The sequence below is a fragment of the Polypterus senegalus genome, chromosome 8, assembly GCF_016835505.1.
Source record: "Polypterus senegalus isolate Bchr_013 chromosome 8, ASM1683550v1, whole genome shotgun sequence".
In the NCBI taxonomy this organism is placed as follows: Eukaryota; Metazoa; Chordata; class Cladistia; order Polypteriformes; family Polypteridae; genus Polypterus; species Polypterus senegalus.
The window spans coordinates 163,044,762-163,057,077 of NC_053161.1; positions in this window are offsets into that span (position 1 = coordinate 163,044,762).

Sequence of the window (12,316 nt, forward strand, 5' to 3'; positions counted from 1 at the left end):
AACTGAACCGTGTCATGCCGTACTATGCAGTGGAAAAGCTCTATTTGAATTTTACGACAGAGTTTCGGGGGGGACAAGTGTTTCTCTGCTAAAGTCTTTCAACCCCCGCAAGAAAGCCAGGCTGCCTAACTGCCAGGCTTTCCCTTAACATATGGTTTTCGGAGGATGGCAGGTGTTAAGATGTTTTATTTCCCCATTGGTCTGAAGTATGGCTGTTTGGAATTGGCTTGTATCAGAAGCCTTTAAGTACCATGATGCCCTATTGGCTGTAGGGCTTGGACAGAACATCTATAAAATTTTCTTGGTTAACCTCACACTTTCTCTCTTACTAACATTTGATGATGGAGCATCTCTCTCTCTTACCAAACTGATGAACTGAAAGGACAACACAATGGAGAGCACGGCTCGGCAGCCATATTGAACAGGCATGCGGCAAGCTGACCACAAATGATGCCTTAACTAGAGACATTTTAAGTAACTAACTGTCTGTTACCGCCTGAAACTACATATCACCATTTAACCAGGTTGTATGGTTGCCAATATTCAAATGTACTTTGTATATTGTTATTATTTATGAATATTATCAATAATACATTATTTTATATGTAACCTAACTCCTGCTTGTCTTTTACTATACCTAATTGCCTGAGGTTATAGATACAGAAGGGAAGGTGGGGAGAAGTTAAATACTATAATACCTTATAAACAGTGGTAAGCCTGTGAGACTTGAGGCGTTCTGACAGAGGGTACATCTTAATAATACAAAGGGGAAAGCAGAGGAATATATTACTTTACCAAGGCAAAACACAGGGATGACTTAGGATGCAAACCCAGACCTCCTTATTGTGAGGCAGCACTGCTGCCACTTGCACATGAAGAAAGCTTAGAATTACAATCAAAGGTTAGGCATGTCAGTTTAATAGTTGCCAATACTGCTGTTATTCTTGACAAGAGTGTGATTTGGGAGTCTTCAATTTAATAATCTGTACTTCAAACCCACCTCACAGGACACTCAAATTTGGTTTTGATATGTGTCACACCAAACTATCAAAACACTAAAAAAGGAAATTTGCGTTTGATGACCAATGTGCAGTCAGAACCGTAGACCAAAAGGGAACCAATAAATACAAATGGGTAAATGAATGTCTAGAAAGGCGGCATAGTGGCTCAGTGGTAGCGCTGCTGCCTCGCTTCCCGGGTCCTCCCTGCAAGGAGTTTGCATGTTCTCCCCGTGTCTGCGTGAGTTTCTTCCAGGTGCTCTGCTTTCCTCCCACCGTCCAAAGACATGCAGGTTAGGTGCATTGGAGATTCTAAATTGTCCCTAGTGTGTACTTGGTGTGTGGGTGTGTGTGCCATGTGGTGTGCTGGCACCTTGCCCAGAATTTGTTCCTGCCTTGTGCCCTGTGTTGGCTGGGACCCCCGTGACCCTGTGTTAGGATATACCGGGTTGTTTAATGAATGGATGATTGCCTAGAAAACAAAAAAACACGTGGCTCTAAACAGAGCATCAACATACAATCCTTTCCTCATTAAACAGCTTTAGAACAATCACTATGTTGCAAAAAATATTTGAATAATTGGGATACAAGACAATAAACTGACTCCATGTAAATGAATTAGTGTACAAAATTAGTGCTTCTTAGAGTGAATCCCTCAAGTTCAGAAGGTAGTGTTTGGCTCAACAGAAAGAGACTGCAGTCATGGGTCAACAATCCGTGAACTGTGGACTCTCCTTTTGAATTCTCAAGATGGCACACCAAGTACTCCAGTCTGAAGAAAAGCACCCAAAAACACTTCCATCATAAGGCTTGGACAAATGCTCAGCAGTAATGAGGACCTGAATAAGAACTTTAGTTAAACTAAACATACTAATTGGCTGACTGTTTCCTTTAGTGGGCGATATACTGTAGCTCCCTAATTGGAATAAGTTCTTTTATAATTGCGGCATTTTAAGCAACCGAAAAATATAGAAATATGATATTAAAAGGCGATATGCCTCCCATAGTGATACGGCGGTAAAAATCACATAAGAGAAAATAACTTTCTTTACTGACGATTTACGTGGCATTACAAACAGAGGAAGCCATAGCAGACAATAGCAAGGTGGGAACTAGATGTATACAGTGTGCCATTTTCTGTCGCTGCGCTGAAAAGATTTTCAGGACGAATGGCAATATCACTCATTCATCCGTCAGCTTTGAAGCATTTGGCTGCTGTCCAAGTATTTATATACTGTCTTCTCCAAGTGTAGGCCATTCCTTGGTTTCCAAACAAGGAAAGGAAAGGATTCAATTTCATCTCTAACATACAGGAACAGTACAATGCCTATTTTCGCAGTTGTCCCCTTTACACTCCAAATGCCAGACTAGCAGTTCCTAAATGCTGACAGCCCCTGTGTGCTAACATTGGCCTGCACATGTGAGTGAATTTATAAAATAATTCCTTGTACAGAGCTCAGTGACATTAAACTTATATTCTTGTTACGCCGACCTCCTACTTCAGTATGTCAAAATATAGCTAACACAGAATTGGTGGACTGAGATTGGTCAATGAAGATTTGATCAGTGGTCTGCACTCAAATGGTGGAATAGTTAGGTTCAGATTCTACCGGAACTCTCACACTGGCTGCTCCTTTGGAAACATTCCAATAAGTACAACCTACCTGTGCCACAGAGTGAGTAGAACCCAGTGCAAAAAGAATAACAGAGAGGGAAGGGGCACTGATCAAATGGGCCATGGTGACTGGAAGGTAACACTTCATGTGCAATGCCTGTTAAGTAGTGCTGTTTGTTATGCCTTTAATACATTTTTGAGTTTTTTTTTTGGTTTTTTTTTATATGTTTCCTCACACTGTAGTATTCTAATTATATGGTAGATTAGCTTGGTAGTATTAGGTTTATTTGTAATTTGTTTTACATATATTACCATAATATATAATTACTACATGTAATTTGTAATAAAACAAAACTTAACATTCTAAAACTCAGCTAACCTAATGCATTGTTCCTTGGTTTGGGGTTAGTGTTGTTTGGGTTGAAGCTTTTCCTGGCAGCAATGGACACAAGGCCAGAAGCAGCAGCCCAGAACAAGGTGGCAGTACAGAATTTCAAAGTTGTTGTCTAATGCTGGTTCAAAAGAAAGAGATGGAAAGCACTTAATAAGACTTTGGTAAGTTTTAACAAAGGCTTTTTGATTTTAACATTTAAAAGCCTGTGCAGCAGCTCTCCCACTTTTTCTGTTTTATTTCCGGCCCTGGGCGTGGTTAAATATTTTGGCAAAAAGTCCCGTCTTGCGAGACGTGAATTTTTCATATTTTTTAGTTTCTAAGTTAAAAACGGAATTAGAATCTGAAAATCTAACAACATCACAATAAAGTTTGATAAATTCTGAAAAGAATGATACCAAACATATATATGTAGGTTTTAAAATAAACCCGATTTAAAGCGTGACATAAATATGTCACCGTTGCACTTTTAGGTTTAGGATTTTATATATATCGAGTAGATATATGAGACTAGTGACATATCAGATATCAAGATCAAAGAGAGTGTTACCCTTAAACTATCTATATTGAGAGAGAGAGAGAGAGAGAGAGAGAGAACAAAAAGAGGGAGGGAAGCTATTTTAAAGTATTATTCTGGCACCACATTTTTTTTACAATATCAGGTATTTTCAGCTGTGAATGTAAATCTAAGAAAATAAATACATTTTAAGAAACACACATTAGCTGGTTTAGTTTTTACCATTTTGTAGACTCTGCACTTTTCTCAAGCTACCAATAAAATTTACCTGTAGTGCAGTAGACCCTGAGCCAACTCTGTCATTGTATGAGTTTTGTATTGCTTCATTGCCAAACGACTGTTCTAAAGTACAAGTGGCGTTATGTCCTTGAGGTAAAGGTTTGTTCACCAGCAAATTTTAGACTTCAAGCTTTTGAAATATGACTTGATGCACAAAAAGTGCAAAGAAAATGAGCAGCTAACCACAGCAGATATCAGACCTCATGTGCAGCCTTTAATGTGTGCAGCTGAATTAGTTGTTGTGCAGATATGTTAGGCTTAGTCACAATTATGTGTTGTAATTTAAAAACAGACTACAGTAATTGTTCTGTCCTCTATTAAAATGTGTTCATAGGGGACCTTTAGTGGCTAAATTAGGTATTGTTTTATACTGCTACTAGCAGATTATCCAGTGGCTTTGCTCACTGAGTGGTAGGGAAAAATGTGTGGTTCTCATGAGGCAACGGCAATAATGACCCAATTCTATGATAGATTTGCCTCCGCATTTTAAATGTCGGCATAATGCCAGAATAGTCGGTAGCAGCCGTGGTGCCAAACGATGTCATCTGAAAACACGAATTGTATTTCCTAATGTTTTGTAGAAAATGAGTTGAATGTGGATTTGCACCAGAAATAAGAGACAGCAACGGTTCAGGTGGATGGCTTAAAGGTGTTAATTTGACCTTGCCATCTGAACAACACATCCCACGTGATTCAAATTTAACCCTTTGTGCTTGGCAGTACTCACACATGATGTTCATTTCTCCTATTGTAACTTTTGGATGTAGGCAATAATCTTTTTCAATATTATAATTGAATTTTTCCATATACAGACCCTGATGCCTGTGTGACGTGGTAGCCTGTGAATAGTGTATCCGTCAAATGCGATTCTGTTCAGCACTCAATTGTGATTGTCGTATATGTTGATCAGAGAGCCTTCTCTCTCGATCTGCTTCTGTCTCACTTTCTCTGTGTAACCTGACTGTTGTGGTCATACTTAATTTCCATTTCAAACGTGAGTGTGCGAGTGCATTATAATATGTTCTGTGGTCATACGTAATTTCCGTTTCAAACGCGAAAAGAATTAGTTGTTCTTTTTACTACTTTGCAAATGTTTAATGTGTATGTAAATATATACAGTATGTATACGATTGTTCAGGCCTATTTTTATTCCTTTGAATATGAAGTGGCAGGATTTCTTTGCGCTAAAGAATCTGTTTTGTAATATTTATGCAATTTCATTAGGAAATAATAACCAAGAAGTTTGTATTAAATTTGAAGGCATTTTTAAGGAAAAATGTATATTAAGTTAACAAATTCTGATAGGTATTGCTTTTTACTTTACAGTTTCACACCACTTTCATTAAATGCCTGAATATCAAGAGTGCCTTGGGTGTTTGTTTGTTGAAGAAGTGCTTAGCTTGCTCCATAACTGTGTACGCAAACATGTGGTGAGGGCAGAAGACTAATATTCTGTAATGGATTTTCTGTATATGATACATCTAACTTGAACCCTGCACATCACTGAACAGCAGCTTTGAATGTTGTCCAGCACTCTTGTCAACCATGCACCCTCAGACCTTGCACCATAGTTTACTGGGTGAGCAAAACCATCACCTTGGTATGCTTCACTAATACTAAAGCTAGAATATCATGCTGTCATTAGCAATTTCTGAAGAAATGTTGGAATTATCACACAGTGAATCTTTTTCTTGTTCCATGCTTTACGTACCCGTATTCAGCTTTTCCTGTTGCCACAAGCACATTTTCCATAGCTGCCCTGTTACTAGCTGCTGTTTACAGGAGACATGTGAACTAAGAAAAAAAGAAAGAAACAAAGAAAGATTAGTTTGATGTGTTTCCGTAACAAAGAAAGAGTTTCCTGTATGTATTCCTGTTCACCACAAAAACTACTGTTAGCAAGGAGATGTCATACAGCAGAGACAGCAAATTCACAATGAGATATAAAAGGGCTGTTATAGTCAAAAGTACAGAGTACATGCTGTCACTTATTGTTATTAATTATGATTATTAATTATTTGGCTGACACCTTTTTCCAGAGTGACATTTGAAACACAATTGGTTACATTTTTTTTTTGTTTTTCAAATTGGAGCACAAGCAGGTCAAATGACTTGCTTGTGGTCACACAGTGTTAGCGATCTGAGCCCACATCTCCAGGGTTTGAAGCACAAGGCCTTAATGGCTACGCCACACTGCCTGCCTGCTGCTTCCCTGATTAGTGCATAGAACTACCTTAACCTGAAACTCCGCCCTTCCTCACTTGAAAAATGTCATGTCCTTCACTCTTAAAAAAATGGTTACTTAATGGCACTTTACGGTTCTTTATTGGGTTGTGCCATTCCTTGTAGAACAACTGCTTGACAAAGCAATTTGATTGTGGGGAGGGTTCTTTGCCTATGAAGCTGGTTATTTATGCTTTGAAAAAGTTCCTAATAGATAGAAGAAACCTGAAATCTTTATTGTATGGTAGGTTATCTAGCAGAACACTAACTGATTAAGAAAACTTAAGCATAACCTTTGTTATTATTATACACAGTGAGAGTCCTCTTAAAAACATGAGACACTGGTATTTCACACATCTGATACCACCTCTTCATGGTTATTTACTGTATTGAGGCTGTTATGGATTTAAATAAATAAAGATTCTGTCTGAAACCTTCATGTCAATGGGTCTTTTGGGGACCAAAAACATCATAGAATTGCTCTGAAGAACCACTCTGACACCTCTGTTTTTAAGTGTTCAAGGTTAGCATCCAGTCATTGTAATTAACACTGGACATATTCGTATATATCTACTCTATATATCTATAAAAATTAGAGGAATCATGCAACGTTATCATGCAATGCTCATTTTTCTACAAACTGTACGTCATATAGTACACATCTATATATCATTTTTTTTATCATTCATGTCAATACAACCAGTTTAACACATCAAACAAAATGCATATACGCATCTACTCCTACTAAGAACAGTAGTAGTTCAGTTGTGTGTAGTGTAGTGGCACACAATTACAAATTGTAAAACTGTAGAAACATTCAATTGCTGGCAAAATTCTGACTGCTTATCATGCAGGAGAAGTTGTATTCCTTCTATATATTAAGTTAGATACTGGCGCTAGTTTAACAAGTAGATTATCATTCATCTTGCATATATGACAGTTTCCAATAGTTTTAACATTTGCTGTAACTATAAATAAATCTCAGGACCAGCCTTTTGACTGTGTTGAAATACACCTGTGGACCCAATAGTGAACAAAATGGGGAGTTGTGCAGCCAAGTGGGCACATTCCACTCGAATTTTATTGTCAATCTATAAGTTGTATTTTATATACAGTATATATATTTTATGCATGTGCTCATTGCTGGTATTGTATTACTATCACTGTCCTGAGGAGATATGCAAACTGAAAAATGAAAATTTCATTGTATAATATACATGAATAATTTGAACTGTGCAGCGTCATTCGCATATATATATATATATATATATATATATATATATATATATATATATATATATATATATATATACACTGTGTGCACAATTATTAGGCAAGTGAGTATTTTGACCATATCATCATTTTAATGCGTATATTCCAACTCCAAGCTGTATTAACTTGAATGCTTATTGGATTTAAGCACGTCAGGTGATGTGTATTTGTGTAATGAGGGAGGGTGTGGCCTAAGGAGATCAACACCCTATATCAAGGTGTGCAGAATTATTAGGCAGCTAGTTTTCCTCAGGCAAAATGGGCCAAAAGAGATTTAACTGACTCTGAAAAGTCAAAATTGTAAAAGTCTTTCAGAGGGATGCAGCACTTTTGGAATTGCTAAGATATTGGTGTGTGATCACAGAACCATCAAACATTTTGTTGCAAATAGTCAACAGGGTCGCAAGAAACGTGTTGAGAACAAAAGATGCAAATTAGCTGCCAAAGATTTGAGAAGAATCAAGCGTGAAGCTACCAGTAACCCATTATCCTCCAGTACTTTCATATTCCAGAGCTGCAACCTACCTGGAGTGCCCAGAAGTACAAGGTGTTCAGTGCTCAAAGACATGGCCAAGGTAAGGAGGGCTGAAACCCAACCACCACTGAACAAGAAACATAAGTTGAAACGTCAAAACTGGGCCAAGAAATATCTGAAGACAGATTTTTTTCAAAGGTTTTATGGACCGATGAGATGAGAGTGACTCTTGATGGACCAGATGGATGGACCTGTGGATCAGTAATGGGCACAGAGCTCCACTCCAACGTGGAGGTGGGGTACTGGTATGAGCTGGTATTTTTAAAGATGAGCTAGTTGGACCTTTTGCATTGAAGATGAACTCAAAATCAACTCCCAAACCTACTGCCAGTTTTTCGAAGACACTTTCTTCAAACAGTGATACAGGAAAAAGACCATGATTTTTATGCAGGCCAATGCTCCATCACTTGCATCGAAGTTCTCCACTGCGTGGCCAGCCAGTAAAGGCCTTAAAGATGAAGGAATAATGACATGGCCCCCCTTCCTCATCTGACCTAAACCCTATCGAGAACTTGTGGGCACTTCTTAAACGCTAGATTTACGGGGGAGAAAAACAATACACCTCTCTGAAGAGTGTCTGGGAGGCTGTAGTCACTGCTCCACAAAAAGCTGATCGTCAACAGATCAAGAAACTGACAGACTCCATGAATGGAAAGGCTTATGACTGTTATTGGAAAGAAGGGTGGCTATATTGGTCATTGATTGATTGATTTATTTTTTTTGAAATGTCAGAGATGTTTATTTGTAAATTTTGAGGTGTTTATTATTCTCACTATAACAGATGAAAATAAACAAGTGAGATGGGAAAATTTTCATTTTTCCTTTAGTTGCATAATAAATCTGCACACTAATAGTTGCCTAATAATTGTGCGCACATATGTATTCCCCTGATGATGTTCACACTCACATTTCCGTTGTGAAACATTCAGGTTTCAGGTTTATTAACATTTTGGATTGACTGATAGCACTGTGTTTGTTCCATATTAAAATTAATCCTCAAAAATACAACTTGCCTAATAATTGTGCACACAGTGTATATATATTATAAAAATCTCAAAAATGTAAAGGAACACTTTGAAAACACATCAGATCTCAATGGGGAAAAGAGTCATGCTGGATATCTCTACTGATATGGTAATGTGTTAGGAATGAAAGGATGCCACATCGGTTGATGGAAATAAAAATTATCAACCTACAGAAGGCTGAATTCAAAGACACCCCGAAAATCAAAGGGAAAAAATGAGGCGGCAGACAGGCGAGTCCATCTTGCTGAAATTTCATTGCAGCAACTCCAAATCGTACTCAGTAGTTTGTATGGGCTCCACGTGCTTGTATGCATACCTGACAATGTCCTAATGAGATGATGGATGGTGTCCTGGGGGATCTCCTCCCAGATCTGGACCATGGCATCACTGAGCTCTTGAACATTCTGAGGTGCAACCTGGTGGCGTCGGATGGACCGAAACATAATTCCCACCCAGAGCTGTTCTATTGGATTGAGGTCAGGTGAGTGAGCATGAGGGCCAGTCAATGGTATCAATTCCTTCATCCTCCAGGAACTGCCTGCATACTCTCTGTCACATAATGCCGGGCATTGTCGTGCACCAGGAAGAAGTGCATTGGTTCTGACAATGGGTCCAAAGATTTCATCCCAATATCTAATGGCAATCAAGGTGCCGTTATCTAGTCTGTAGAGGTCTGTGCATTCCTCCATGGATATGCCTCCCCAGACCATCACTGAGACACCACCAAACCGGTCGTGCTGAATGATGTTACAGGCAGCATAATATTCTCCACGGCTTCTCCAGACCCTTTCACGTCTGTCATATGTGCTCAGGGTGAATCTGCTCTCATCTGTGAAAAGCACAGGGTGCCAGTGGTGGACCTGCCAATTCTGGTATTCTACGGCAAATGCCAATCAAGCTCCATGGTGCTGGACAGTGAGCACAGGGCCCATTAGAGAACGTCGGGCCCTCAGGCCACCTTCATGAAGTCTGTTCCTGATTGTTTGGTCAGAGACATTCACACCAGTGGTCTGCTGGAGATCATTTTGTAGGCAGTGATCATCCTGTTCCTCCTTGCCCAAAGGAGCAGATACCAGTCAGTCCTGCTGATGGGTTAAAGACCTTCTACGAAGGGCCCTGTCCAGCTCTCCTAGAGTAATTGCCTGTCTCCTGGAATCTTCTCCATGCCCTTGAGGCTTTGCTGGAAGACACAGCAAACCTTCTAGCAATGGCACATATTGATGTGTCTGCCATTATGGAGAAGTTGGACTACCTGGCAAACCTCTGTAGGATCCAGGTATCGCCTCATGCTACCAGTAGTGACACTGAATATAGCCAAACACAACAAGTGAAAAACAAACAGAAAAGATGAGGAGGGAAAAATATCAGTGGCCTGTCTCCACCTGTTAAACCATTCCTGTTTTGAAGGTCTTCTCATTGTTACCCCTCTAGTGCAACTGTTGTTAATTTCATTAACACCAGAGCAGCTGAAGCTGATTAACAACCCCCTCTGCAACTTAACTGACCAGGTCAATAGCCCAGAAGTTTCATTCACTTGATGCTATACTCTGATTAAAAAGTGTTCCTTTAATTTTTTTGAGTTTCTTTAAACCTTCTCATTAATAATATCAACTGTCTGAACATCATTGTCAAAATGAGTACTAAAGTAGATTGGGTTCCAGCAGTACTCTTTCACTGCACTTCATCCCAAACATACCAACCCAATTGTGACAGATAGATGCCATCATGTCTCCAACTTCATTTGTTACCTTCAGTCTGAAGCGTTCTTTTACCAGGGTAGGAATACAACACATTTATTAACTTTCTCATTCCTAGAGCCAAAAGCATTTTGAACACTAGTAGTTTAAGGCATCCTGCAGAGTTCAGAATTATCATCATGTATAGTTAGAACTGATTACTCTTATCTGTATTAATCATATGGATGTGTGTATTGATTACAACAATAGTTAACATGTGTTGCTTCTTGTAATGGTGCAACAATGTCCTATGTTTTGTAAATTGCCTACTTCAAAAAATTTCTGTCTGGAAAACATAACCAAACCTAAACCAACAGTAAATTGCTCTGAACTTTGAAACTGTAAACAAAATATACAAAACAATATAATTAGATTCAGCATAAGAACAAACAAACATGCAGTTATTGTGAAGTTGTCTTTGTAGACATAAGTTCAAGAGAGAACTGTTTCAAGATGGGGAAGCTTCTGGTTTTGGGCCCTCCAGCCAGGAAGAGGCAGATCCAGGTGGACAGACACTGGAAGTGACATCAGAGGTATTCTAGCCATCAATCCACTGGTCTGCAGAGGGAGGAAGAGAGTAATGCATTTAGGGGTCACCAGCTCCGGTCCTAGAGGACCACCGTGGCTGCAGGTTTTCATTCTAAACCCTTTCTTAATGAGTGACCTGTTTTTGCTGCTAATTAACTTCTTTTAAACTAATTTTAATTGACTTGCTCTTGAAGACTCAGACCCCTTAATTGTTTCTTTTTCCTTAGCAGCCAAACAATAATGAGATATAAAATGAGCTAAAACAACTGGTGTCCATCATATAATATATGAAAATAAAGAAAGGTGAAAGTCTCAGGAATATTGATCTGCTCAGGTCCCCAAAACATTTTAACAGTGCTGCTCTTAGAAAGGGAAAATGAACAATTTTGGAAATGTCTGTACCACGAGAGCAGCAACAAGCCGCAGAATTAAAGAACGGGTCATACGAACAACAAGACTCAGCACCTCATTAAGCAGCTGGTTGGAGTTTGAGGCCCTGACTTAGCTGGTCTTCTGTTGGCTCACTCACTTCAAATTTCATTTTTGTGTGGGTGCCATTTAAGGAAAGAAATGAAGCAACTCAGAAACGATAAAGAAATTCAGGCGAACAAATCTTAAAAAGTCAATTCAATCAAAATGATATTCACAAGAAGAGTTTAATTAGCAAGAGAAACAGGGCACTCATTAAAATAAGGGTTAGAATGAAAAACCACAGCTATGGCGGTCCTCCAGGACCGGAGCTGGAGACCCCTGCATTAGAACACTGTGCCAAACCTTGAGATAGTGGTAGAATTGCATTCAATAAGGCCCTTCAGCTGCCTCCTATGCACACGTGACAGACTCCTTTTTTTGAAGGTGCATATTACTTCTTTATGCAAGTCTCATCATGGGGCTGTGTAGTAAATTTTACAACTTTTCTTTACCTATATTCTTTTTTCAGCTCCAAGCAAGAAATGTTGATCATGTGACAACAGATGATAAGGGCTTGTGTTGATTGTGCAGCACATGGAAATGAAGGCAGTGGCAATAAAGGTGTGTGACGATGTGGGTTTGGCTCCACGCTCCCATCGTTATTCGGGAGCCCTTGAACCCAACACCATCGGTAATGTCACCGATGAGCTAGACAGTTGAGGCAATAATAATTGAGCAAGGGATGGTAAAAATGTGCAAAAGTGCTTTTATTAAAAATATCAAACA